The 25746-nt window shown below is 46.0% G+C and overlaps 1 long non-coding RNA gene across 4 annotated transcripts in view; it reads left to right on the forward strand.

Annotated features, from left to right (window-relative positions):
• The window catches only part of LOC117707754 (uncharacterized), a 464176-nt gene extending 441251 nt beyond the window's left edge, over nucleotides 1–22925 (forward strand). For all 4 annotated transcript variants that reach the window (XR_013109764.1, XR_013109765.1, XR_013109763.1 and 1 more), the window contains one exon: nucleotides 20961–22925. This is a non-coding gene — a long non-coding RNA (uncharacterized LOC117707754). The remainder of the gene's footprint in view (nucleotides 1–20960) is intronic.
• Nucleotides 22926–25746: the final 2821 nt, after the last annotated feature.

Below are 25746 nucleotides of genomic sequence, written 5' to 3' on the forward strand. Positions count from 1 at the left end.
AGAAATACTACCCCCCTCCCCATTTCATCGACTATTTTTAGTTTAAAAGGAAAAACAATATAGTTATGTTCATTTTATCACCATGTCTAGCAAGATCTTCTAGAGTTTGTGGTGTGGGGGCAAACTGGGTGGCATTTCATATAACCTCTGCCTTGTCTAAATAGCAAAGTCAGAGGATTTCATAGCCCCTCCCTGTGAGGCTTTGAACGTAGGTAGGATACATATTCCTGTTTGGCAATAGAAGCAAAGGATTGAAATGGAAGGCACCAGGCTTAGTATACTGAGTTCTAGTAATGGCAGAGTAAATTGGGGTGCAAGGTGGTCCCCCCTTCTCCTATTGGTCTGAATACTGTAAGGGGGGCACATTCCTGCCATGTCACAGGTTCCTCCATGACCCTAGGTAAAGTAGTAATCGAATGATTTTGAGAGTAAGATTCCTTCACAATAATATAAATTGAATGAATAAGAGATAAGCTGGGGGGGTAGTAATTACAGCCCGATTCATTCAGCTTTTCAGAACTTTTGTTGTAGGCGCTCCATTGACTGGGTTTGAGCTGCCAGTTTTCTCACATTAAAAGGGAACTGATCAGCGCCTGGGGGTGGGAGGGGCAAGGACTACTACTAAACTGTGTGGTGCTGGGGTCTTCATTTAGAACCATTAGAAGAGTGAAATTAAATCGTGCCTTTGTGCGCGCGAGGTTTATACTTTTTCACTGCTCACAGTTTATAGCTAACTGCTCTGAAATTGAGGTCTGACTGTGGCCTGATCACCTGCTAGTTGGCATCTCTTATCTGTCTGTGTGTCTGTCTGTCTGTGTGTCTGTTTATCTTGTGATTGAAAGCATTATTCTCTCTCTACACCCTCCCCCCATTCTTTGCTTTTGAAAGTTTTGAAAAATAGACACTCATATTTTTCTTCGCGGAGTTTCTTTCGGCTGTTACTGTGTTTTAGCCAAGACTGGAACTCACAGTCCTCCTATACCCCACACTACTATTACTTTAAAATAATTTGCATCTCTGTGGGGGGTTTTCTTTGGTTTGTTTTTGTTTGTTTTCGGCTGCTTCTCCTCCTCTTGGAGCTAAGACTTCTTTTCAGGCTCCACCTGGGCCTGGAGTTGGGGATTGACTTCATGTTCTTCGCTTTCTTTTTTGACCTGACTTGAAAGATGTCTGACTGCCTCTCCCTAGGGACTCTATCTAGGAGATGGATCCCTTAAAGAAGGGGAAAACTCTGGCTTTCACTGTGAGAGTCTGGATAATGTCCAAAGGCTCACAGCCTCTGGAAATTTAAAATAAAAAGCTCAACAGCGCTTTCCAAAGACAGGGAAATGGCTCAAACTGCAGGATTAGGTCGACGTCTTTCATAATTATTTTCTATTAAAAAAAAACTTTCCCGGAAATGTGTTCGTGACACCAGCCGGGAGCCTTCTCTCGTCTAGGGATGCTGGTCAGCTCTAGTATTGTTATTCTCCGCGAGGATATTTTCCTTCTGTGGCCTTTAGAAAATAATGGACGACTCGACTTTCTTGTTTTGACTAAGGAAACCCCTCTTGGAGAGACTGGAGTACGCAGGTAAGCAGGGATATCTCTAGTCAGAGCCCTCTTTCTGTGTGCGGTTCCGGATAGATTGTATTTTATACTTTGGTAGAACGGGACTTCCTGGGCGCGGGTGTCAATTCCTCTCCAAAAGCAAGCGGTAATCTTTTTTCAGTTGAGGGATGCAGAGATTATTTTTGCTGCTTCTGGGCCAGCGTTCGGACTAGAGGTAGTTTTTCTAGTTGGCAGGCAGGTCAGGTGATTCAAAGCTCGGAGGGGCCATTCGTTTTATGACCCCATCTGCTTGTCTATAGCGAGTCAAGTGGGCACGGATGTATAAAGATTTCGGCGCTTTGAACCACTTTTGCTTCTCCAGGCCCAGGTTCGGCAGGGCTGAGCTGAGCTAAAAGCTCTCCAGCCTCCTGCAGGCTGCCTGAAGGGAAGGGACTGCAGGGCCAAAGCCTGGAGACTGTGGCATGGTACCGACTGGAGTTGGTAGCTAACTTGGACTGGCTAGGACTTGACGTCACCGCGGCCAGGCCCCCCATCCCCAGAGACTCCTCAAAAAGCTGCGGAGGGCTTCCCAGTGTCTCTGCCCTCCCGCAACCCTGCACCTAAGAAAGTTATGAGTTTCTGGTACTGTGCCGCTGTTACAGAGTCCCCTACCTCCTGCGTGAGAGCCCGAACCCTCTGTATGTTGACCTCCTGGCCTCAAAGATGGCTATAGGCTTCAGACCCTCAAGAATTGTTGGCCTAGGTGTTGTCTTCTTGACGTCTTACCCTAGTCCTTTGCCTGTAGGCAAGCCATACTGGGTTCTTCCCACCCAAGACCAGAGCCAGAAAGCACTGGTAGAGAGAAAAAAAATTTTTTTAGAGGGGCGGGGGAAGCAGGTCTGGATGAGCCAACCCTTCACTTCCTAAGGTGTGAAGTAGAGATGGCTGTGTAAGACCACCCCCACAACCCTTACAACTACTGGCTTGATTGGAGCCTGAAATGAACTCTCTTGTCTAGCAGAAGGTGAGAGACAGGGAAGCACGTGCCAAAGTAGTCTCAAAGCTGTATACAAAGATCCTGGCTGGCTCTTGTTAGGGTCCTAGGCAGTGGTGTTAGTCTTGGGGGTCACTCTTCTCACCTCTTTATCACCCCCTTCTGACTTAGGGTTAGCCTGGGAAGTCACTTTGAAACTCTGCCATCAGCGTTTGTCTTTCTGAAAGGAAGAATATTGGCGGTTATAACTGGAGTTGTCTCCAACCCCCAAGGGGCAATAAAATGGCGATAGTATTAGAAGCACCAGTGACTTCTCCCCTAGCATTCTAATCACGAAGACCAGAGTAGGGTAAGGCCCCTACCCCCACCTTGTGATGTCAGGGTCTGCAGCTACTCTGGGAGGCCTATGCAGGAAAGGAAACACCAGAGAGTCCCTGGTCATGCCAGTAAAGTTGACTTCCATCACACTAACAGGTCCAGTTTTGGAGGTCCCTGGCTCCCCAACATTCAAATGGCTGATCTCTCATATAAATAACCCCCCGATCTGCTCACACGCAGCCCACATGCCTCTACAGCAGGGCTCTTTCCCTTTATGTGTGTTTTCAGAGTTGAGTGACCTGCTAGCTAGAGTTTATTCTGAGATCAGAATAAGTTGGTCAGCTGTGTTTTGTTTTGTCTTCAGACTCTTATCGAATTAGGCCAGAGGTCCTTCTAGACGCACCATAGCTTGTCTGTTTTCAGCCTTCCTGAAGCTAGACTTCTAAAGTCTTCTGTTTCTGATGTCATGGTGGTTTTAACAGTTGCTTCTAGCTTACCACGTCCACATTCTCCATACCTTCCACTCCTTGGGATTTATACAGCTTTTAGCCAGGGCTACATTAGACCCTTGTCAAAATAAGAACAGTAACACGTTAGAGTCAAACACTGAGTATAGACATCCCCTGGGTGAGTTAAAGATGGAAAACATTTGGTAGCGGGGGTGTGTTTAAGATGGGCAGAGCCAATGGTGGATGGACATCCTTTGGTGTTCCTGGAATTGCGCTACCCAGGATTTATTTTCTACCCTTAAATCAATTTCAGTTTTTGAATTCCCTTCCAAGGTGAATGGGCTGGAAACTGGACTTTATAATCTGACTTGGGCCCAGAATCTCACCAAATAATGATTCGACAAAATCAGCCAACACTTCTATCTGAGCTATTGCATATGGTTACTACAGTCCAGTCGGACTGAAACAAGCTTGTCTCTCAAGGTCCCCTTTCTGCTTGTTTCCCTGTCTCCTCTCTTCCAGGGAAGATGCCTTAAAATCTAGTCTTCTTGGCAGTGTGTTTACTACAACTTCTGGTAAACTAGGCTAACACTGTCACCAGCTTTCCAACCGCCCTCTCAGCAGCTTTGTGAAATAGTGCAAATCATTCCAGAATCCAAGATGGCAAAGTAAACCTGGGCATCTGGAGGTAAGGCGTGGTTGTCAGGAAATTGATTTAAATGTTTAGCTCACACCTCGGGCTCCAGTACTTCCCCTGTTGCTCCTCAGCAGCCTACTCCAGGAACTTGGGTACCCTACCTCTCTTAGCAAGCTGGTTCCTCAGCATAAATTATGAGTATGTATCAGGTGGGCCCTTCTGCTAAGATTAATCAGGACCAATTCTCTCTCGAATGTTTCTGCTTTGATCCCTGTAGAAAGTTCTCCCTGCCCTGTAAGCAATGTCATTCTACAAACTTACTATTTCCATATAAACTATGGAGGTAGGTTTCAATAGGGAAAAAAAAAAAATCAGGTAATCCTCCCATCCCCCCACTCAGCCCCAGGAAGCTTTCCGAGTTAAGGACACAAAATATTTCATGGTTAGTTGTGTGAGCTTCTAAATTAGCTGCATATAAAGTATTTTAAGATTTTTTTTTTTTTTTTGGCTGTCACTGGCTGGCAATACTCATTTTGTGTGTGTGTGTTGGTTTGAAAAGCAGGAAGAAATGTAATGAATTGAGTGCTGTCAGAGATGTCTTCTGTTTGAACAATCTGCGATGGGCTGAATGGCAGGGACTCCCTCATCCACTGCAGGTGCAGCAGAGCTGGGAAAGGGGGAGGGGGCCCTCTGTTCAGTCAAAAAGCAGCATTTCCCACAATAGACCACACACTGGTGGCCAGCGTGACATCGGCTCACACGTACATACTTTCCCCCATCCACAGTTCTGAACCGACAAAGTGGCCATACAGTAGCCTTGCATAGGTTCCTTTAATGAACATTTTGTGGTTCCTATGGTCAGCATTGAAATCCATGAGCCCTGGGAGGAACAAACAGACTTTTAATCGTGAGTTCCAAACTCAAATCTATTGCTGTAGATATTAAAAGTAAGCGGATCTCTCTGCTCTCCCCCAATATCAATGCTTGTGAGGCCCAGATGTGCTAGGATCTGAGAACTCTTAAGTTAAAAGTTTTTCTGAGACTACTTAGGTTCCAAGCCTGGGTCTTGCAAGTCCTGTGAGATCAAACAGGAAAGGAGAGAAGGCATGAATTTCGTGTATTTGTTTAAATGTAAAAGGACCTCTAGTATTTTATTATGCGGCATGAGAGGGCTAATCCTACAAATGAAGGCACGTTAATCTTGCCGAGCACAGTCCTGTCCCCTTTTGAATTGGTTTTACTGGGGAGAGGGGTGGGGAGGAAGAGAAGGGGGTCAGCAAAGGCGGCAACTGTTTTAAAACTCTGGACTGCAATGCGACCACCCTTTAGCTGCCCTTGCTGGCAACCAGCAGACGTTAGAAGAGTTTTCCTCTCACACTGGTGTGAGCTCGGGCCCGGGTGCAGCAAGTTTTAAATGGAATTATTTAAGAGTGAGAGGCTACTGGGAACTTGGCAGTCAGGCCCTTCTTTGAACACCCTTCCCTCCCTCCCCACCCCCACCCCCCCCACCCCCGGTTTGGCCCGGGTTTTGGTTTTGGATCTGAAGATTTAGGGAAAGACAAGATACTTTCCTCAGCACCACCCTAGCCTGTGATAAGAGGGTGACACCAAGGTGGTCCCAACTAATAGATGTTCCCGTTTGTGCTGAGGAGAATTACTTACTGTTTACATACAGTTAAAACACATCCCTTTAGCCAAGAAAAACATCAACTTTCCAACACTCCTTCTCAGTAAAACCTGTTTATGATTCACTTAAACACTTCAGTGGGACTAGGAAGGACGCGACCCCCCTGCTCGCCTCTGGATAAGAAGTGAGGCCCGAGTGCTCCCGGATGGTTCTTAAAGGCATTGATAGTAAAGACCAAATTCTGTTAAACCCCCGAATCACAGGAAGAGATGTCTGAGAGTGAGACAAAGCTCACTTACTGGTGGCCTTATGGCGGGTATGCCTATGGCGCCTACTTAAAGTCTAGGCCTAGAAGAAGCGTCCCGATTCCCCCATCCACAGCGCCTGCAGCTTAGGCTCTAACGTATCTTCCGGCCGGTACACACCCACAATTAATCTTTCTTATTAAAGCCTCCATTCGGTACCCAAGGGGCAACTCAAACCTATTTAGATTTCCTTGGTTGGCTGCACAGATTTAAGTGGGCAAAGAGTTATAAACCTAATAACAGAGGGCGCGCGCGAGAGGGATTTGAGTAGAGAAGACGCAGGATTCACGGAGGGGTGGGGGTGGAAGGAAGCTTGTGGGCCTAGCCCACGTCTGGAGTCTGCCTCGGGTTGCAGCTGGAGCTGTGGGGATGGCAGAGAGCCTCCCGCGCGCGCGCCACGCGCAGCATTCTCGAGTGCACCTGCACCCCAGCCCCTTTGCTCAGCCCGCAGGTACACGAGGCGCCTCTTCCTTCGCAGAGAGGCGCAATCCTCAAAGCATCCCCAATACACGGGAACTTGCAGAGAACCAGGAAAGGTTTGCACTGCTTGGGATTAATTGAGAATAATTAACACTGGACACGGTTAATCACCACTTCGCAGCTCTCTTCCCTCCTTTCCGGCCTGTGGTGTCGGCCTCTTTTGCTGCGGCTGACGATGCGGGTGGGTTTGCTGGTGAAAGTGAAGACGTCGCGGTAGCTGTCACCCAGTTCTGCTGTACTTTTAAAGCGCTCGCATATTGTTTGATTACTAATTCGAGTTAATATGATCTTTATGGCAACATAACAGTGGATAATTGGCCTTTTTTCTCAACAACAATGTAAATCACAATCGCTTTATTATTTAATAACGTCAAACGCTTCGTTGGATTGGCCCCGACCGAGAAGACCTTTTCTTTCTAGACAGTATTATGGGGGAAGGACAATGAAGATCTAATTGTGGAGGTTTCATAAGTTGGCTCCGGTAAATGAACAGCTTCGATATAGAAGTCCCAGCAGATGTGGGCACCGCTAGCTGTAGAAACTCCACCCCACCCCTCTACCCACCATCCAAACACACGGTTGGAGGCTTTCTGGGGTGGCTGTGGTCCACGGAGCCTAGCAACCACCTGAAGTTCTCAGCAGCAATTAGAGCTTGTATCGGGCTCTCTACATTGGGGATTTATCATTAAGGCATCCAGTCAGCTCACCAAATCAACGCGACTTGCAAATAGCCACAAGCCTTTGGGCGCCCTTACGGTCAATTTGGCTCTGGGACATGGGGAGCAGGGGTCTGCGTTTTGTTTTGCTTTGTTTTGGTTGGTTGGTTGGTTGGTTTGGTCTTAGTTTGTTCTGGTGTGGGGTTTTTTGTTTGTTTGTTTGTTTTAAACGGAATCAGTATTGCAGGGTCTTGGAATATACTTGTCTCAGACAGTTTGGCAAGGGACTTGAGCCATTATTTCTCAAATGCCTGGGAAAAGCTGAGAGTATCCAGAGTCCCTCTCACGAGGAAGACCACTCATAGAAGGAAGGCGTCCCCCGCTGCTAGAACAAGAGCCTCATCACCCAAAGGCCTCCACCGCTTCTTCTGCCGTGGTCAGAAGACCGCGGACGCTAGGGTCTTCTGAGAGGCAAGCCCCAGCCTTTGGAATTCGGGTCAGAGGAGAGAGACTCGCAGCCTGCAGAGGTTTTGTTTTTGTGTGTGCCCGCCTCTCCATTTTAGTCAACTAATACTGCCTGACGGGGAAAAGGAACAATTCGCTCCCACCCACCCCTCCGCGCCTTTCTAAGATAAACAGGAGGTGCGAAACGCTTCCCAGTACACGCGCCCCGGGGCCCTCCTCCCACTCCGCGGGCCAACCGAGCATCTGTCCCCGCTTCCCCGAACCAGACCTGGGTGACAACTGCCGGTATTTCAAAACCGTCCCACTGACCGCCAAACATATTCGCGTTTTTGCCCCTCCTCTTCCCCCTAATCCAGTCACTTCTCTGCCTACTTTCTCCTTTTCTGAAAACTTAAAAGAAGTGAAGAGGGTTGTGGAATTAAGAGTGGACTTTCAAAAACGAATCTTTGCCCACAAAAACACGCACTCGCACTTTTTAAAAAAGTGGTATTTCAGCACAAGGAGGACATTTGGAAACTTTCTCTTAACAGGAGTAGGGCGCATTGCTATTCCTGTGTGTTGATCGTCTGGCCTCCCCTCCCGCGGCGGACAATGCCCGCATTGAGGCGCGGTGGCCTGCAGGCAGCGGGAGGCTGGGGACTGCGCAGCCTTCCTCCAAGGGGCCCGCAGCTGCGGGAGCACCAGGATGGGAGCAGGGGCGGGGAGGCCGGTCGCCGGAAGGACAGCCGTTAGAAGTATCATTTTTGCCTCAGGCATTATACTAAGCCTGGCTTTGAGGACCTAGACACAGGACTGTATGAGACATAGTGGGTAAGGAGAACACTCAACTGAGGACGAGTTTCGCATTTTGTTTCATTTTAATTGCCACCACCACCACCCCTTACGATTTTATTTAGACGCGGAATTTTGCACCCCAGGCGGTCCAACCCCACAGACTTCACTCTTAGGCACCTCGTCTTTTGTTAATATCTCAACCTCCGGCTCTGACGCTAAGCAGGCCTCCGCCTTGGTGCCAATTTTTGTCTCACCCGAGCCCTGGCACACTGCTACCTCGCGCTGGGAGTACGGCACCGCAGGGGGCGGGGGAACCCAGGCCAGAGACTCGGGAACATTCTTTTCTAAGCTCGATTGTTTTCTCCCCCAGAGCACATCAGCACCCAGGGCCTTTGCAGAAGAACCTCGAGGTCAGCAGAGGCCCTCGGAAGGGCGCCACAGTGGCTGAAGCTGGCGTCTTAGGGTTTAAAACGTGCACCCCCGCCGGCTGTTGGGACCACGTGCTGCGCCTTCGAAAGGTGACGGCGGCCCCGCTGCAGCGCTGGGCGGCGGGAGATGGAGCAGGAAACGCCGCAGCCCCCCGGTGGCGACAGGGGCGGGTGCTGCGTGGCAGAACTGGCCTCGGCGCTGAGTGGAGAGAATTATCTGGAGCGTGCTTGATCTGGGGCTGCGTAGTCAGCTTCTGCTTTATTTGTTTGTTTGTAATCTCATATTTAGCAAGCCAGGACGGTGGCAGCGAGGGAGAAAGGAAGGGATGGAGGAGGGGGCTTCGCGCTAACCACACCCCTTCCTAATGAGTTAATTTCCATATTTGCGTCTCCCGCTTCTAGCGCCCTCTCTTTCCGAGCGCCTCCGCACGGTTGCGTCTTGCGCAGCTCAGACACTCTCCACTTAGGAATGAAACAAAAAAGCCCCGGGTAAGAGCAGAAAATTGGTCTATTGATAACATTCGCTCCGAGTGTTGATCTTGGCATTGCGGGCAGCCGGTTAGTCTCCTCTCCACCCCACCCCCCAAATGGGTCGCACAGAGCTTGCAGAGGGTTTGGGGACTTGCTAGCTGATTACAGACAGACGCTGACGTCTCTCCCGCCTCCAACTGTCCGGCCCTCGCGTCGTCTTTTCTCACAACCTCACATTCTTTTGCCCCTCAGAGTAAAAGCAGTGGAAACCTAGCCAACCCAGAAAAGGAGGGGAAATAATCTCAAACAAATGAATCAAAAGCGAAAGTTTCAAACTAGAGACGGACTCTGGGATGGGGGGGGCGGGGGGAGAAGATAAAATTTGTGCTAGAAAAGGAGTGAGTGCTGGCCGAGTTTGGAGGCCAGCTCTAGCGTGGACACCTGTGGGAATAGATTAAGAAAAGCCACGAAATGGTATTGGCATCCACACACTAGGACAACGAAAACTTGTGGCAAAGACAGTGAAGGAGTTTTGGAGACTCGGGAACTCAAAAGCCCCGTATCAGGACTTCTATCTCTGTTGTCTACACTTGGGTGAATGAAGCAGACCTTCCGAATTGTTCACCGCCCCTGTCCCTCCCCACCTTGGTGGCTTCACCCCTTTCTGGCTGGTGTGTCCAAACAGCTCTCTGGTCAAAGTGAACTGTCCCAAGAAACTCTTTCCAAACTGGGGAGCAACTTAGGCAGGGAGCTTTAATCAAGATTTGTAGCTCTGCGAGGGGCATGGACAGCAAACATCCCGCAGGTGTACGCCGTAACTCCACCATCCGGACTCCAATGTAGATTACTCTGGCTGCGTTTGATCGGCTCTTTGAAAGCCTTTAACAATTGCCTGTGACGAACGACAGGGCTCAGTGTTTTTTCTGAATAATGCCTTGAGCGTAAGTCCTCAGGGTCTTTAAAGAGCTCTAGTTTGAGAGTGCGGGGGGGGGGGGAGGGAAGGAGCTGTTTTCGGTTTTGCTTTGAAGGAGAAAAAGGGAAATGTTCGGTTTAGTTTGTAGTCCTTCAACTTTTAGTTGCTAGCAGGTATCACTCAAGCCAGTCAACGCTTGATCCCAGTCACCTTTGCTTGTTGTCTTCCAGAAGCTGTGTATGGCATAATGTCTGTGTCAAGAACATTGCTTTCCCTTTTAATAATGCACTGTGTATGTGTGTATGTACATATTGTATTACCTTGTGTTAATGAAATGACACAGTTACTAATTTTCTGTCTTGTCAGTTACAACTGCACTTTCTGCTCAGAACCGTCTGTTGGGGTGGTTAGAATAAACACTATTATTATTACTACTTTAATACTGCCCTAGTATCTTCTCTGTTCTTTCTAAAACTGTATCTATTCAGTAAGAGTTTGACTCAAACGTCCAAGTTTTCCAAAGTAAAACTCATAGGTTGCCACAACTTCTTTCATCACCTTGGCACCAAACCCCAACACCAAAATAAAAGAATTTAAAAAAAAAAAAAAGACGTGCTCTTGGACTTGTCTTGTTTGCACACAGTGTTTACATAAGGGGAGGAAGGTGAACTTTTGTCTGAAATATACACTAAACAGAACTTTGATTTTTATCATGTCAACAGTTGCAGGGCTTATCATACCAGTGTGAGGGGCACACGTTTGAATTAAAGGTCCACTCCTGCCACTTCAGAGCACGAAGGGTTACCCGTGAATGACTGCTAAGTTTGCCTATTGGAAAAGTTTTTTTCTGTACTAAGTCACACAGGAAAATGGGGAATGCACTGTTTATCATCCAGTTCTGGACAGGAACAGACCCCAGTACCTAGGGGCTCATAGCTCTGGCCAGCAGGGGGGACGGAGGGGGCTCTTCACAGCAGCCCCCTTTGTTCTCCTGAGCTCTTCGCGATTTCAAGCTTCACTCGCCTGTCCCAAGTTTGTGTGTTAATGACGCTATTACCATCTGGCTTGCCCTACTTTCCAAAAGATATAAATCTCCCAGCTTGACTGCCCACATTATCATTTAAGTGCCACCATAGCCAGAAGGAAAAGATGCTTTCAAGGCTCAGATTCTTGAGCTCGGACTGCCCTGGCACTACTCCTGTGCTGTATTTATAGACTACACATTGAGGACAAGAATACGCCTCAGAGACCACACATCCCCAGACCTGTCCCTCCAAACCAAAGAAGGCCTCTTACCTGGAGGAAGAGAGACTCAAAATGATTTTCCCCTAAAACTATATTTTATCCAGATGCGCCAACGTCCTTTTGTGTGCTTGCACCCTTCCCTTACTGCTGCTCTACTCTTAAGCTAGTAAAAGTGTCAGCCAAACTTGCAGGCATTCTCGGCAATGTGCCCCTCTGTGGCCTTCCTTTTCAACAGGAGAATAGACTGTCTCTCTGTGGAAATAGGGGGAGTGAAGAGAGGTTAAAAAGATGGTTGGGAAGCAACTTTTGGGAGCTGGGCAGCCTGATCAAACTCCCACTTTTAATGGCGCCTGCATGGGTGTGTGCTCTTCGTGCTATTTACACACTCTTAGCTGCACGCCTGGGTCCTCCTCTGTCTTTCCCGGGCATAATCATTGGTGGGTTTTTGTTTTTTGAGCACAAAAGCTGAGAACATATAACAAAAGTAACTGGGCTGGCTTGTGCATGGTCCCACTCACGAAGCCACCGCTTATCTGGCCTGGTCGCTGTGAACTGAGCAGAGCAGACTCTGCCATTCAGAATATGTAGGCTGAGGGTTCAGGTCCCTCGTTTGTTTGAAAAGTTCATCCCCCCCCTTCCAGATTTCTGGACAGTTTACTTATGGGCAATCATATCTGGGTGTTTCTGTTTGTGTGTTCTCTCTTCTTCCTAGAGGCAGGTTCTATTCACACCAACCAACCCTACAGGTTGGAAGAATCAGAAGTGTGAACACCCCGGATTCCTAGGGAATCTCTTCAACATCAGAAGAATTTTAGCATGTGAGAGCCGGAGGGCCAGCCACGCGTGCACACACAGATGGACGTAATCAAGTATTCATCTTTAAGAAAAAAATTATGTATTATTTGCTTTTATATCCCTACTACTGCTTTATTTGGACAGGGCACAAGATTCACAAAAGTGGCTCTTTCTAGCACCCCAATAAGGATGTTCTGCACAAGTCTCTTTATTCCCTTCTCAGTTCGTTTTCATTTTCTGACCTTTTTCTTCCAAACTCAAAAAAAAAAAAATCTTGTTTAGAAATTTGTATCCCCCCTTTTCCTTCTGAGAACATTATCGAGTTGATATGAAGAAATTGCAGAGGATATACCATTTAAGTAAGATGCACTTTTAATCACTGGTCATTAAAATGGTTATGTTAAATATACTCAATTACATGCATGACTTAACTCTAACAGTACTTTCTATTCTCCCAGCTGCTCACGTATTCCTAAACGGTAGTCTGCGGTGGAAACTTGATTATGCTGGATCCATACATTTCCATGGATTTCATCAGCCTAATTAATGCCTCAGTGTGGTCCTGGGGTCTGAATGAACCTTTTACTGTCATTTGAGGTTGAAGGCAGTGTTGGAATGTGGATCTCTCTCTCTCTCTCTCTCTCTCTCTCTCTCTCTCTCTCTCTCTCTCTCTCTCCTCTCACTGGTACTTTGGGGATTCCACTAAGCAAGGTAGGTAGCAATCATTAAAGAAAGAAAGAAAGAAAAAGAAAGAAAGAAAGAAGGAACTATTACACGATGAGGAAACCCGTTCAAATGTCAGGGGGAAAAATAGGCTGCTTCTTTATTTGTATATTCTTAATTTCATAGACAACCTCCAAATATTTAGTAAGGCAGAAATACCACCATGCTATTGAATCTCAAAACTGCACTGAAAAGGGAAAGTTGGAAATAGATTTACAACCGGTGGCTGAACCCGTTTCTTTTGCTCATCAAAGCTGCCCTGCTCCGTCCTTTCTTCCGGCTCCATCACTCCTAGACTGTTCCCCTCCACTGCAACTTTCATCTTTCCCGAGGAAGCACTCAGGGCGTGTTTTCACAAGAAACTCAAATCACCCCCCAAGTGGGTGACTCCATTCTGTCTTTTCAGGTGTAAATTTACATTTGAATACTTCTCAACCTCACTGACCCCTGCTACCCCTGGCCCTGCCTCCACAGAGCGGCTGCCAATCTACAACCCCACAACTTGCAAGGGCAGGCAGAGGTCGAATTTCCCAAACTCCTCCCCTAACCCCCGAGACCAACAAGTGCTCACACTTCCCAGGAGAGATAGCCTGATATGTCTGTTCTTAGTGAGATGTATATGGAAGAGTTCCTTTTAAGATGTATTTTCTCGGTGACCAAAAAGAGTACAGAGAGAGAGAGAGACAGAGACATTGAGAAAGCAAAGAGAGGTGGAGATTCTGGAGTCTTTAAGAAATGTAGTAACTCAGGCCTGGTGTGCTGGTGCATTCCTTTAATCCCAGCACTTGGGAGGCAGAGGCAGGCGGATGTTTGTGAGCTCGAGACCAGCTTGATCTACAATGTGAATTCAAGACAGCCAGGGATACACTGAGAAAACCTGGCGGGGGGGGGGGGGGGGAGGGGGGGACGGGAAGGGGGAGAGAAAAAAGAAATGTAGCGACTCTCGCAAGTGGACATTGAAACTTTTCCTTCTTCTATGCCATTGGCCTAGAACTTGGGTCTGCAGGGGAATGTCATACCTGGTTCCCCATCTAGTGAATAAAACCACAGGATTTCAGATCTCTAAGCTTGGAACTTCATGTATGTTATGCTGATGTAATGATTTTTGTACTATGAATAGTATGTTTCAGGGTTGAAAATTAGCCTTCTCTAGGGCCTTGCTTGGATAAGGACAGGGATTCTAGAAGGGTTAGTGTACCAGAATTGGTGGCCTGGCACATACTGTGGGCCATTTAGACAGATCACTGGAGACTCAGATATGTCTGCAAAATGTAGCTAAGACAAAGCTTAGGGAACTCCCATAGAGGGCACATGCCGGTGGCCAGGCCCTTATGAGGGTTTAGGATGGTCTTTTCATTAAGTGTAGTGCTTTATACCATTGGTTTGAAATTTAGGAGGTGGGAGGCAGGAGATCGAACGTTGAATATTTGAGGCCAGCCTTAGCTACAAGGAGGACACTGTATCGAACCTAGGAAGAAAGGATAGGACAGTCTTGGAAAGCGTCCCCTCCACCCAGCAGCACCTTACCTCAGAGTGGGATGGGATTTAGTCATTTCCTATAATGGCAAGAAAGGCTAACAAACTGATCAAATGTCCAGTTAGCTGTCTCCATAAACATCAGAGGTTAACCGATCCCAGCTGGCATGACGTTCCTGATCCTGACTCCCCCTGTCCCACTTTCACTGGCAACACTTGTTTCTGAAATAGTGACTTGGTACCTGCGTGGGCTTTGTCCCTTCTGTTCCCCTTGCTGTTCTAGGAAAGCCTGTGGACCATGATCATGGTTGAACTCTGCTGTGTCCACAGCCCTCCAGCAAAGTTGCCAAAGAAAGAGTCTGACGGAGTGCCTGCCGGACACGCGCAAAGCATCCGGCTCAATTCCCTGCACAGCATAAACTGGGTGTATACGGCGCATGTCTGCGATCTCAGTACGTGGGAGGCACAAGTTCAAAGCTAGCCTGGGTCTGAGCCCCTGTCTCAAAAGACTAATTGGAATGTGTCGGGTGGCTTCTGAAAGCCTGTAAAACGAGGCTGATTTGAAATCCTGTCCATTTGCAGAAGCTCTGGTTGTTCTATTTTCTTTCAGAGCTAAGTGGGTGCAACATACCAACCAGAAAGCTGAGCAAATTAGAGGTGGGGTAAAATCCACCTGGTTTCATTGTCAAATCAGAGATCTTAATGATGGTAGATGTAGGAAATACAGACTCCAACAGCTGCGGTTTAGCAATGACCAGTGTCACACATCTAAGCTATAAAACAGTAAGCTGTGTCACTTGGCCTGCTGGTGTCCGATCTCCCTCTAACTTTGTTTCTTTTTTTGTTTGTTTGGTTGATTGGTTTTGCTTTTCCAAACAGCATTTCTCTGTGTATCCCTGGCTGTCCTGAAACTCTCTCTGTAGACCAGGCTGGCCTCAAACACATAGAGATCCTGGGCTATCAGAATGCTGGGATTACAGGTGTGTGCCACCATTGCCTAGTTACCTCTAGCTTTCTTATGCATGTTTATTTACTTACATGGATAGTTTGATGTAGAAACGGGCAACTGTGTTATTTGCTGCACAGACTCTGACAGAATTCTCAGAGTATTTTTACCAATCGTGTGTAAATAATTTGCGGTGTGCCACTTAACAGTTTGTCATATTCGGTCTTTACAAAGTTTTGGGGAGAGTTAACATGTTTTCTGTAGGATGTATCCCAGAGTAGGTGCATCCAGTAACAGGTTTTTAAATGAACTCCCACGAATCAGGCCACCGAGTTGAGTAGAAAGCACCGTGTCACAGATAACAGAGTTGGTCCAGTCATGGATTCCTCTTCTCCTCTGAGTGGCATGCTAGCCTTCCTGAGGCAAACTGCATCAAGGCTGTGCATGTCTCCAGCAATGGGGAATTCGGGACAAAGGCGATTCAAAGTGTGTCCTTGTTTTCGGAGTTGCAGGATTTAGATGCTGCAGTACCCTGGCAGTGGCCCTGCAGGCTGGCTTTGGAACTGTTTGGTGCTTAGTTTCTGAATTCTACTTTTAAATCCAGATCTGAATTTTTTTTCCCCATTGGTTCAGGAAAGAAAAAAAAATACCTAATTTGAAATCCTGTTATAAATTCTACGAAAGCCAACTTAGAAGAGCTTAGAAATAACTCTGAGTCCCACATCTCAATTTGCTGTGCCGGCTCCTGTGGCTGTTTCTGTGAGAAGAAAGGGAACACCTGGTCTCTAACCAGGAGAAAAGCGGATTCCGGCATCTCAGTTGCTCGGTGGGGGCAGGCCTCTGCACTCACAGCGATCAGGAAATTTAAAGCCGGTTGGGTACATCTGCAAACAGCACATTTTCCAACTCGGGAAATGCCAGTTCATGTTATTTCTGTGGCTCGGAGTTGCTTAGGATCTGTGACAGCTGAGGTTTTCCTATTGATTTTATGACAGTGTTGTTCATAGCGCTCACAAAACCGAGAAGAGAGTCCAGTTTAGCAAGGTGATTCTTAACTCAGAGTGCTGTGCCTTCATCAAAGTGAGGGAAATGAAATTCGAGCCCGAGAAAGTGCAAAGGGGAATTCAATTTTGAACCTGAACTTTTATAACTAACTCAACCCCCCAGAGGAGAGATGCCACTGGCTGTTTAATTTGAATACTTATGATCAACAATCAGTCTTAAATCATATCTTATATTAAGGAGGCAGAGAGGTGGCTCAGCCGTTAAGTGTACTTGCTGCTCTTGCAGAGGACTTAAATTCAGTTTCTATTACCCATGTCAGGAAGTTTACAACTGCCTAGAACTCTTACCTCTAGAGAATCTGATACCTCTGCCCTCAGTGGAGTACCAATATTCATGTGCACACACACATACAACACACACACACAAGTGAAAATAAAGATAAATCTTTTTTTTTTTTTTTTTTTTTTTTTTTTGGTTTGGTTTGGTAAGAAACCCCAAGTGTATCCGAGGTCATTGGAGATGTTTAAGGTTGCTTCTAGATTTGTGAGCACAGGCACGATGAGAGCAGCCGTTAGCAACGTGAGATGGATGGGTGGAGGTCAGGATGGAGGCACTCAACACACATCGCTCCGAAAGATCTTCAAACTCATATTTAGTTTTTTTTTTTTTTTTTTTTTTTTTTTTTTGGCTTTTTGAGACAGGGTTTCTCTGTATAGCCCTGGCTGTCCTAGACCTCACTCTGTAGACCAGGCTAGCCTCGAACTCAGAAATCCGCCTGCCTCTGCCTCCCGAGTGCTGGGATTAAATCCCAAGTGCTGGGATTAAAATCTTAAATAACTTGATGTGCACATATTCTTCTGATGAAGCCATAGAGGAAAATACCATTTTCAGCTTGTGCATTGTTTTCTCTATGGGAAGGCACAGGCAAACACTCATCTCAGTGGAAGTCCAGAGACTCCCAAGGCCCTAGGACTTCAAACAAACAAACAAAAACACCTGGGGCAAGAAAAATTGTAGGACTCGGAGGACATGCACCTGTTGGCTCAGAGGCTCAGATGCAGGTGGGGCCAAGAGCAGCCCTGGTGGGGGCAGCTGGAGAGCTCGCAGGTACCCCATGGTCTGTGCTGCTAGGAGCACAACTGGAAAACTGCAGCCTGGGCCAGGGTCTGCACCTTGCCCCATCTCATCATTCAGATCTGCTTATTTGTCGCTGAAAGCCATCTATCTAGCTTGCTGCGGCCACATCACCTGCCATGTGTCAGTCTGATTCATTGCCAGCAGTAACTTTTCTTGACATCTCACTCTCTGGCACTTGTATTTTGGGATTAAAACTAGATACCGTAAGGGGCTAGCTGAAGGAGACTGAGCACACGAGCCATTTCATCATAGCTCCGTATAGATCACGTGAGTTCTCACGATCTGGCTCCTCCTGTGACACTCCTTTCTCCAGAGCCTTTCACAGTCCCATCAGCTCTGTGGTTGGGCTATGCTTGGGTGGTGAGGTATAGATGTATGTATGTGTCTAAGTATGTATATCTATGCTTGTGGTTTTGTGTGCATGTTTGGCAAGGGGCCGGGGGTGGTGGGGATATCTAACTTCCACTCGCCCATCACCTGGGTAATTCTAGGTCCTCCCTGAGTGCTAGGATACAGGCATGTGCACCATACCTAATCTATGCAGTAAAGGATTGAACTGGAACCTTTATATGTTAGGCAAGCCTTCCGCCAACTCGGCTACAACCCAGCCCCTCCGAGCATAGTGGCGCACTCCTGTAAACTCAGCACTGGGGATTAAGGCGGCAGGAGACTCAGACACTAAAGTGTCTCCCTACAATGTTCTTGAACAAACTGGGAGGGAGAATCATTAAGGTCTGATTTGTTTGGGTTCTTCTCTATTTGTAGATGTGGTGACTATTGTGTGTCCAGAACCAGGATCCCAGTCTTGCTATCCTCACCTGCCTATGCCCCTCGTTTTGTACTGGGGATGTATATGGTGGCCAAGAGTGCCTTGGGAGCAGGTAGATTGGACAGATGGACCATTTGCTGGCCTCACCCATCTTGTTTGACAATCATCAACATTTAACATCCATAGAGTTCCATTTAGAGAGTGTTCACCAGCTGTGTAAGAGACCCTAGCTTCAATCTCTAGTGCCAGAACAAACAATAGACAAACTAGTAGTCAAAGGCTTACATGTAATGCAAGTGTGGAGTATCTACCTAGCTTCAGGACTCCACGGGCTCCAACCCCTGAATATCATAAACTGCTATGGTGGCCCACACATATAATCTCAGCACTCAGAAGGTGGAGGCAGGAGGAGCATTGGTTCCATCCTCAGCACCATAGTGATTAAGAGAACAGCCTGGAGTATATGAAATCTTGTCTTAATTACAATATCAAGATTTCTGTTTATTTACATGAATGTGTGAACATGGAGGTCAGGAGATGTCCTCCTTACACTATGGAGGTCGCAGGGATTGAACTCAAGGTGTAAGGCTTTGCAGCAGTTGCCTTCTTCCACTGAACTATCTTGTTGGCCCAATAATTCTATTTTTAGACACGAACCTGAAAAGGTACTAGGGAGAGAGAGAGAGAGAGAGAAAAAAAAAAAAAAGACAAACTGACAAGTTTTCCCTGGTGTGGAATCTAGTTTTACATTACTTGAAAGCAAAAGGAAGAACTATTTAGCTGAAGGAGGAAGGACACCAGGAAGGGGTAAGTGGGAAGGCATAGGGTCGGAGTCTGAGCAGTAGCTAATGTGATGCATGTATGTGATGGATGGTATCAATGTATTATAACAGAAGACATCCCATCTCTAACAATTTCCCAAAGGCCTAGGAAGGAGGCCACAGGGAGGCCTTTGCAAGTGTTGGTGTTTTGAAACAGACCGGTTAAGTTGCCCATGCTAAGCCCCGTCAAAGATCAGGGGCCATGGATGGATATGTCAAGAGGAGCAGAGAGATCATCTCCAAAGACAGGATGTGGGTCAGGCCATCAGCTCTTTTCTCCACTGGCTTCACCCCTGATCAGGAACATGGCCAGAAAGGATGTTCCCACTCCTTACTTCCACAAGCTTTGCCCACATTCTTCTCTCTGTTCAGCTCTGGACTCAGCTTCTTGTTTCCGTTGAATTTTAAGATGGGACTTTTGTAGTCCAAGTTAGCCTAGAACTCACTGTATAGCTGAGAATAGCCTTGGCCTTCTGATCCTCCTGCCCTCACCTCCTGAGTACTGGGATACAGGCATGTGTCACCATGCGTAGTTTATGCAGTAAAGGATTGAAGCCGGACCACTACATGCTAGCTAGGCAAGCCTTCCAGCAACTCAGCTACAACCCCAGCCCCACCAGGCATAGTGGTGTACACCTGTAAACTCAGCACTGAGGATGAGAGGCAGGAGACTCAGTCACTAAAGTTCATTCTCATCTGCAAAGTGAGTCCCAGGCCAGCCTGGTGTACATCAGACCCTAGCAAAAGAAAAAGCAGAGGAAGAAGGAGAAGGGAAAGAAATAAGGAACAGTCAGTCATCTTTTCCCTAGCCCATTTCTTCTCTGGGGGCCCCCTGGAAATTTTTCAGAATTAAATTATGATCTAACCAAAAATTAGACGAGAGAGAGAGAGAGAGAGAGAGAGAGAGAGAGAGAGAGAGAGAAGAAATTCTTCCAAAAAGTAATGAGTAAGAGAAATATGGGGCCTCTCCGCAGAGACTGAGTGAAGTGTCACATCTGAAAGCAGCCACAGGTGGCAGCCAGTGGTAGGAAGGAGAGGATTCTTTCAACTCTCTTTTCAAAGTTCTTGGGTCCTGAAGACAGACAGCAAAGCTGGAATCAAATGGAGCAGCATTAAAGCAGCACTGTGAAGTCGGGTTTGGACAGACGGTCAGCCATCCTGGGTCATATAGCTCCAGGCTATCTGGGCTGTCTTGCCACTGGTAGGGGAGATAGACTGAAGGCTGGCAACCCTTCTGTTTAACATCAATTAAAATTCATAGGTCAGTGTTATTGGCCATAACAAGTCAAGGAAGGAAATTAGAGAAATAATATCAGCAACATGACCTCACTGTATTCCATATAATACACTTCCTGGGAATTTTTGTGAAGCTTCTTAAGGCTGGGGAGTTTGTTTCTTTACAGCTGGGTTCATGGAGTCTCTGCTCAGGTTGTTCCAGGAAGAGTAAGGTAAGTTGTTTTGCATTTGGTACCTGAAGGACTCCAGCTGACATTGCTAGTTGATGTTCCCTGTTCTGTAAGGGGTCTCAGCAGGCCTGGAAGGCCAAGCTAGATCTAACAGTGGATTCCAGCTATTGGGGCCTCTGGAGTTCAGACTTTGCTACTGTAAATTTATCTGTAGGTTTTCGTGTGTACTGCACACCACAACACGCTTGTAGATCTTCACCATCAGAGAACATTCAGCTTAATGAGTTGCTAAATAAAATTTCCGTATCATTGCATAAATCTTTATGCACAAAATGAAACATGAGGTAAACAGTTGGTAAAATGCTTTTCTAGAGTGCAAGAAGCTCTGGGCCAGATCTCCAGCACAGCATAAACCAGCACTTGAGAGGTGACAGCAGGAGATTCTGAAATTCAAGGTCACCAAAGAAAAAAAAGAGGAAGAAAACTGAAAACTGGGGAGTGAGGGGTCTGACAGCTGAAGAAGCTAATTGGAGGGTCTTGGGAATAAGACACTTATCTTTTATCTTTTATCTTTTTTTTTTCTTTTTCAGATCAAACCTAGAAATTACATTCTCCTCAAGATCCATTTAAGAGAATCTGGCTGGTTGCTTTGGTCTGAGAGTTCAGACATCTCTTGCTAAGAAACTAAGAATGACCTCATTTTCCATTTGCTGGGTCCTCCTGTTTTGTCATCCCTGGGCTCTGTAAGAAGCTTGCCAGGAGGTCCCCAGCGCTGGAAGGACCATGTGAGTTCATCTCAGACAATGGGTGGCACCACGGTTTTAGTGACTCACACAGTGGAGAACCACATTCTCTCTGTGGACGATCTTGGCAACATGTATTTGGTAACACAGCAAGGTCAGCTGGAGCTCTGTCCTTCTGTGGCCATTCTGAACAAAGTGTGTGGGGGGAGTGGGGGGGAACAGAGACAGACAGAGACAGAGAGAAATAATTCCTGATTTATATTTTATTTCCTTTAAAAGTTAAGATCAATTAATTAGTGATACATGCCTGTAGTCCCAGCCCTAGAAAGGATCAGACAGGAGAATCTCAAGACTGAGGTCAGCCTGGGCCACTGGAGACTCTTTTTCAAAGAAAACAAATAACCATTTGGGCATGATGGTGACTTTTGACCCCAGCACTTGGGAGGCAGAGGCAGGCGGATTTCTGAGTTCGTGGCCAGCCTAGTCTACAGAGTGAGTTCCAGGACAGCCAAGGCTACACAGAGAAACCCTGTCTTGAAAAACAAAACAAACAAAAACAGATGATTTAGCCAGATGTGGTGGTTCATGCCTTTAATCCCAGCACTTGAAAAGTAGATGCCGGCAGCTGGTTCAAGGTATCCAGGTCTACATATTGAATTCCAGAACACTCAAGAGTACAGACTACAGAGTACAGACTCTGTTTTTAAAACACACACACACACACACACACACACACACACACACACACACACACACACGGGGGTGGGGGGTGGGGGGTGAGACAGACAGACAGACAAAGAACACGACTTAGTGAATATGCAGATTTATGTGCATTCTGTTCCAGGAAGCCAGTGGTGATTATAAAACAGTGAAAATCAGTCACAGCAGAGAGCACCTTCAAGATCATCTCACCTGTCACATCTGTGTCACTTTTGGTGTGGCAGTTGTTACATTTCTATAATCTATCTTTTGAGGGAGGCTCAGAATCAATATGAAATGATGTAAGTTTACCTCTTTGTGAATCAGGCTCTCCTATATTCAAAGCTGGCCTTGAACTCCTGATATAGCAGTGGATGGTGGCCTTGAGCTGAGAGCAAAGGTGCTGTCATTTCCAGCAGAGAAATGATATTGAGACCAAAGACATTGTTTTATTATACAGCTGATGCTTCTTTAAATGCCTGGTAACCCTCCCTTTCCCACTGCTTGATGGTGTGTGTGTGTGTGTGTGTGTGTGTGTGTCTGTGTCTGTGTGTGTCTGTGTGTGTGTGTCTGTGTGTGTGCAAAGGATGTCCCTAAATACCAGCACAAAGGAGCAGGCACACATCATGCACCCAAGAGGTGGAGGGGGAAGAGGTCTTGCTGATTCCTCAGATGAGGTAGATGAGAAAGGTAAGGTGGATCAGTGCAGCCACAACATTGAAAATCTGTGGTTTCATTTCACAGAATTAATTGTTCACCTCTCTACTTGGTTTGCCATTGCCAATGTTGTGTAGAAGGCCGAGACTCAAAACCAGGGACTGTCATTCTTAGCCCTCTAAGCTTAAAAAATATATATATTGATTTTTATTTAATTTTATATTGCACCCAGGAACTATTTTAAGGAACTTTGTGTTATGACCTGTGACCAAAAGTCAAGTGGCAGTTTTTCTAATGTGTCTGAATTTGCTATGAAGAATTGAAACTGCGTGAGTGTTTTCTAGTCTGGAACTTTATAACAAGGTTGTATTTGGCATTAACATGAAAGAACATCTGAAGGTTTTTAAAGTTTCAGTATTTATTGTTCTAAAATAAAGTACATTTTTCCTCTATGTATTTTCTGTCATGTGTAAAGTATTTCTAGATTTTTTTATTTTAATTTTTATGTGTCTAGGTATTTTATCTACACATATGTCTGTGTACCATGTGCATGCCCGGTACCCATGGAAGTCAGAAGAGAGCATTGGATTTCCTGGGACTTAAGTTACAGACAGGTGTAAGCTGCTGTGTGGTTATTGGGAATTGTACCTGGGTCCTCTGAAAGAGTGGCCAGTGGTCCTAATTGGCTGAGCCGCCTCTCCAGCCCTGAATGTTGTCTTTAATGTACATATTATTTTTGTGAAGTTGTTTCTTACAAGATAAAGTATGTAATAACAAGTCTTGGGTTTTTCCCCCCTAATTTTATTATTTCAAGGGAAGCACAGTGAAGACTCTTCACTGAAGGGGAAAAAGTCCCCTGAGCCTGTTTTTGAATTTAAAAATGTTTATTTAGAGATTTCCTCCGATAGGTAGAATTTATGCTGGGTCTTATTTCAAAGCCGATTATTCTCTGGGAGGAGAAGGACAATATTAGGATTTCAAAGACAATCACGTTGTGTAAAAAGATTTGCTTGTGCCTCATTCATATGTTGTCAACAATATGACCCAAAAAATAGGAAGAAAGAGAGAAAAAAATGACACGGAGCAAACATAAAAACACTATCTGCTTCAAACATCAAACTTTTTAGTTTGAAAGAGCATCTTTTAGGTCTTTATCAATATCCAAATTATAAACAAGTCAAAGGTGTCTTTCTTGTTCTTTTGGAAAACATTAACTGTGATACACATCTCTGTGAGGTAGGTTTTAACATATTTTTTCCTATTTTTCCCCCTACCCCATTCAGTAAGAAGGATAAGCCTTTAGAGTATCCAGTCACCGTGGTAACTGCCAAAAAAATTCTCCTGAAGTTTGAAGAGGTCAGTTCTTGGGGTCGACAACTCTGCCCTCTCTCTGAGCCCAAGCAGTGCCCGTCCTGTGGTTGGAGTGTCAGGCCAGATCTGACCGTGGGAGGTGCTCCACTCTGGCTTGGAGAGAAATTTTTTGAGTCAGTTCATGGCCTAGACTCTCCAGGTGGCCTCCAAAATCAATTCTGACCTCCTGACCCTGTCTCACAGAGGCATAGCATGCACCCTAAATAAGGATTTAGTCAGAGACGACAGCATTTGCTGAATGTTATTGGGGACAGTATAAACACTTTGAGAGGCAAGTGAGGGGTTGTCAGCCCCAGAAATCATTAAAGCTCACGGACCAAAACAAGGAACTCTGCTTTCAAAAGTTACAAGTGCTCATGTATCTGATTCAGATTCCCTACCTGACTAACATCAGTTTTATGTAAATAATAAAACAAACATTGTTACTCTTTTATATATTTTGCTACAAATATGCAAATAAGATAGAAAACTCTTCAAGGAACTAGAGGAAACACGGGCAAGTATCCTGCAGTAGAGAAGAAAGCTAATTATTAACATTCACTAGTAAACAAAGAACTTGTAACATTGTTAAGTAGTAAAGTATGGACCTGTTTTGGAATGTTTTAAAGGAGGAATTTTGACAGCAATGCCTTCTCTGGACAAATCTGGGCAGTGGGGATTTATGATGGAGTTGTCTGCCTCACTCCCTTTGCTACTTTGTAAAGCAAATGACTAATAGCCTCCATTTGGATACAAAGTAGAGAAAATGTGTAAGTAAGTAAAATAACATCACACATAGCTAAAGAAGAAGAAGAGGAAAAAGGAGAGAGAGAGAGAAAGAGAGAGAGAGAGAGAGAAAGAGAGAGAGCGCAGTTACAAGTAGCCAACAGTTTAGCAAGCCTGGAGAATAAAACTAAGGTGTATATATGCTTGTGATTCTGTGTGTGCAAGCTGTCTGGGGCATGCACACTTATATACCCTGTGATTCTATTACTGCGTGCACATGTGTATATGTGCGCACACACACTCTTTCGTTTTTTTAGAATGCATCACTCCAGTTTCATTTTTCCTGGGAGAGCACCAGTCCTGGCCACTCACTGAAAGAAGCCCAGAAGGGGCTCTGCCTTGACCCCCACTGAGCTCCCCCTCAATCCCTGTTTGCTGTTCCCCCTTTGCTGGCTCTGCAAATGGCAAGTTCCTTCCCCATAGGAAACAGCTGCCGTGCCTTTCCATCTGATTCTTTTGTGGACATTCTAAGTGAGGCTCAATATCCTTTGGGGTGCAGACTGGGAGGGGGTGCTCTACACACACACTTCCTGCTCCAAGGCCTGGGCCTTACTAGGCTTCTCACTCCATTAAATCCCTATTATAAAACGTATCTCCACAAAGCCTATTATAGTATTCTGAGAACAAACTGGACCATGAATAACTTAGTTGGAAGTGTAGATTATTTTCTACTCAGGAAAAGTTAGACATGACAACAGCTTAGCTAGGAGAACAGTGGTTAATCTTAAATAGTCGGACTCAGAGTTCAATAAAGAGTACCTCTGCTGTTTCCTCCTCACCCTCACGACACACTTCTTTGTCTTAAGCATGTCCCCATGATGCCATTGTTCCCCAGCACAGCATAGAGCTCACAGGGATGATGTCCTTTTAGCGGTGGATCTGTAGACAGATAGATTGCTCAAGGGGCCCCTGTACTCTGATGTGGGGTGAAATGATAGGAACAGGATCAATCTCCCAATTAAATACAATTATGTTTACTTTTTTTTTTTTTTTTTTTTTTTCATGGAGTCCAGGCATGATGGCATGGTGGTTCCCTTCTTGAATCACAACACTCCTGAGGTGGAGGGCAGACAGATCTCTGTGAGTTTAAGGCAGGTCTGGTCTATGCAGTGAGTTCCAGGATAGCCAAGTTACATAGTAG

This window comes from Arvicanthis niloticus, chromosome 4 (assembly GCF_011762505.2).
Source record: "Arvicanthis niloticus isolate mArvNil1 chromosome 4, mArvNil1.pat.X, whole genome shotgun sequence".
Classification (NCBI taxonomy): domain Eukaryota; kingdom Metazoa; phylum Chordata; class Mammalia; order Rodentia; family Muridae; genus Arvicanthis; species Arvicanthis niloticus.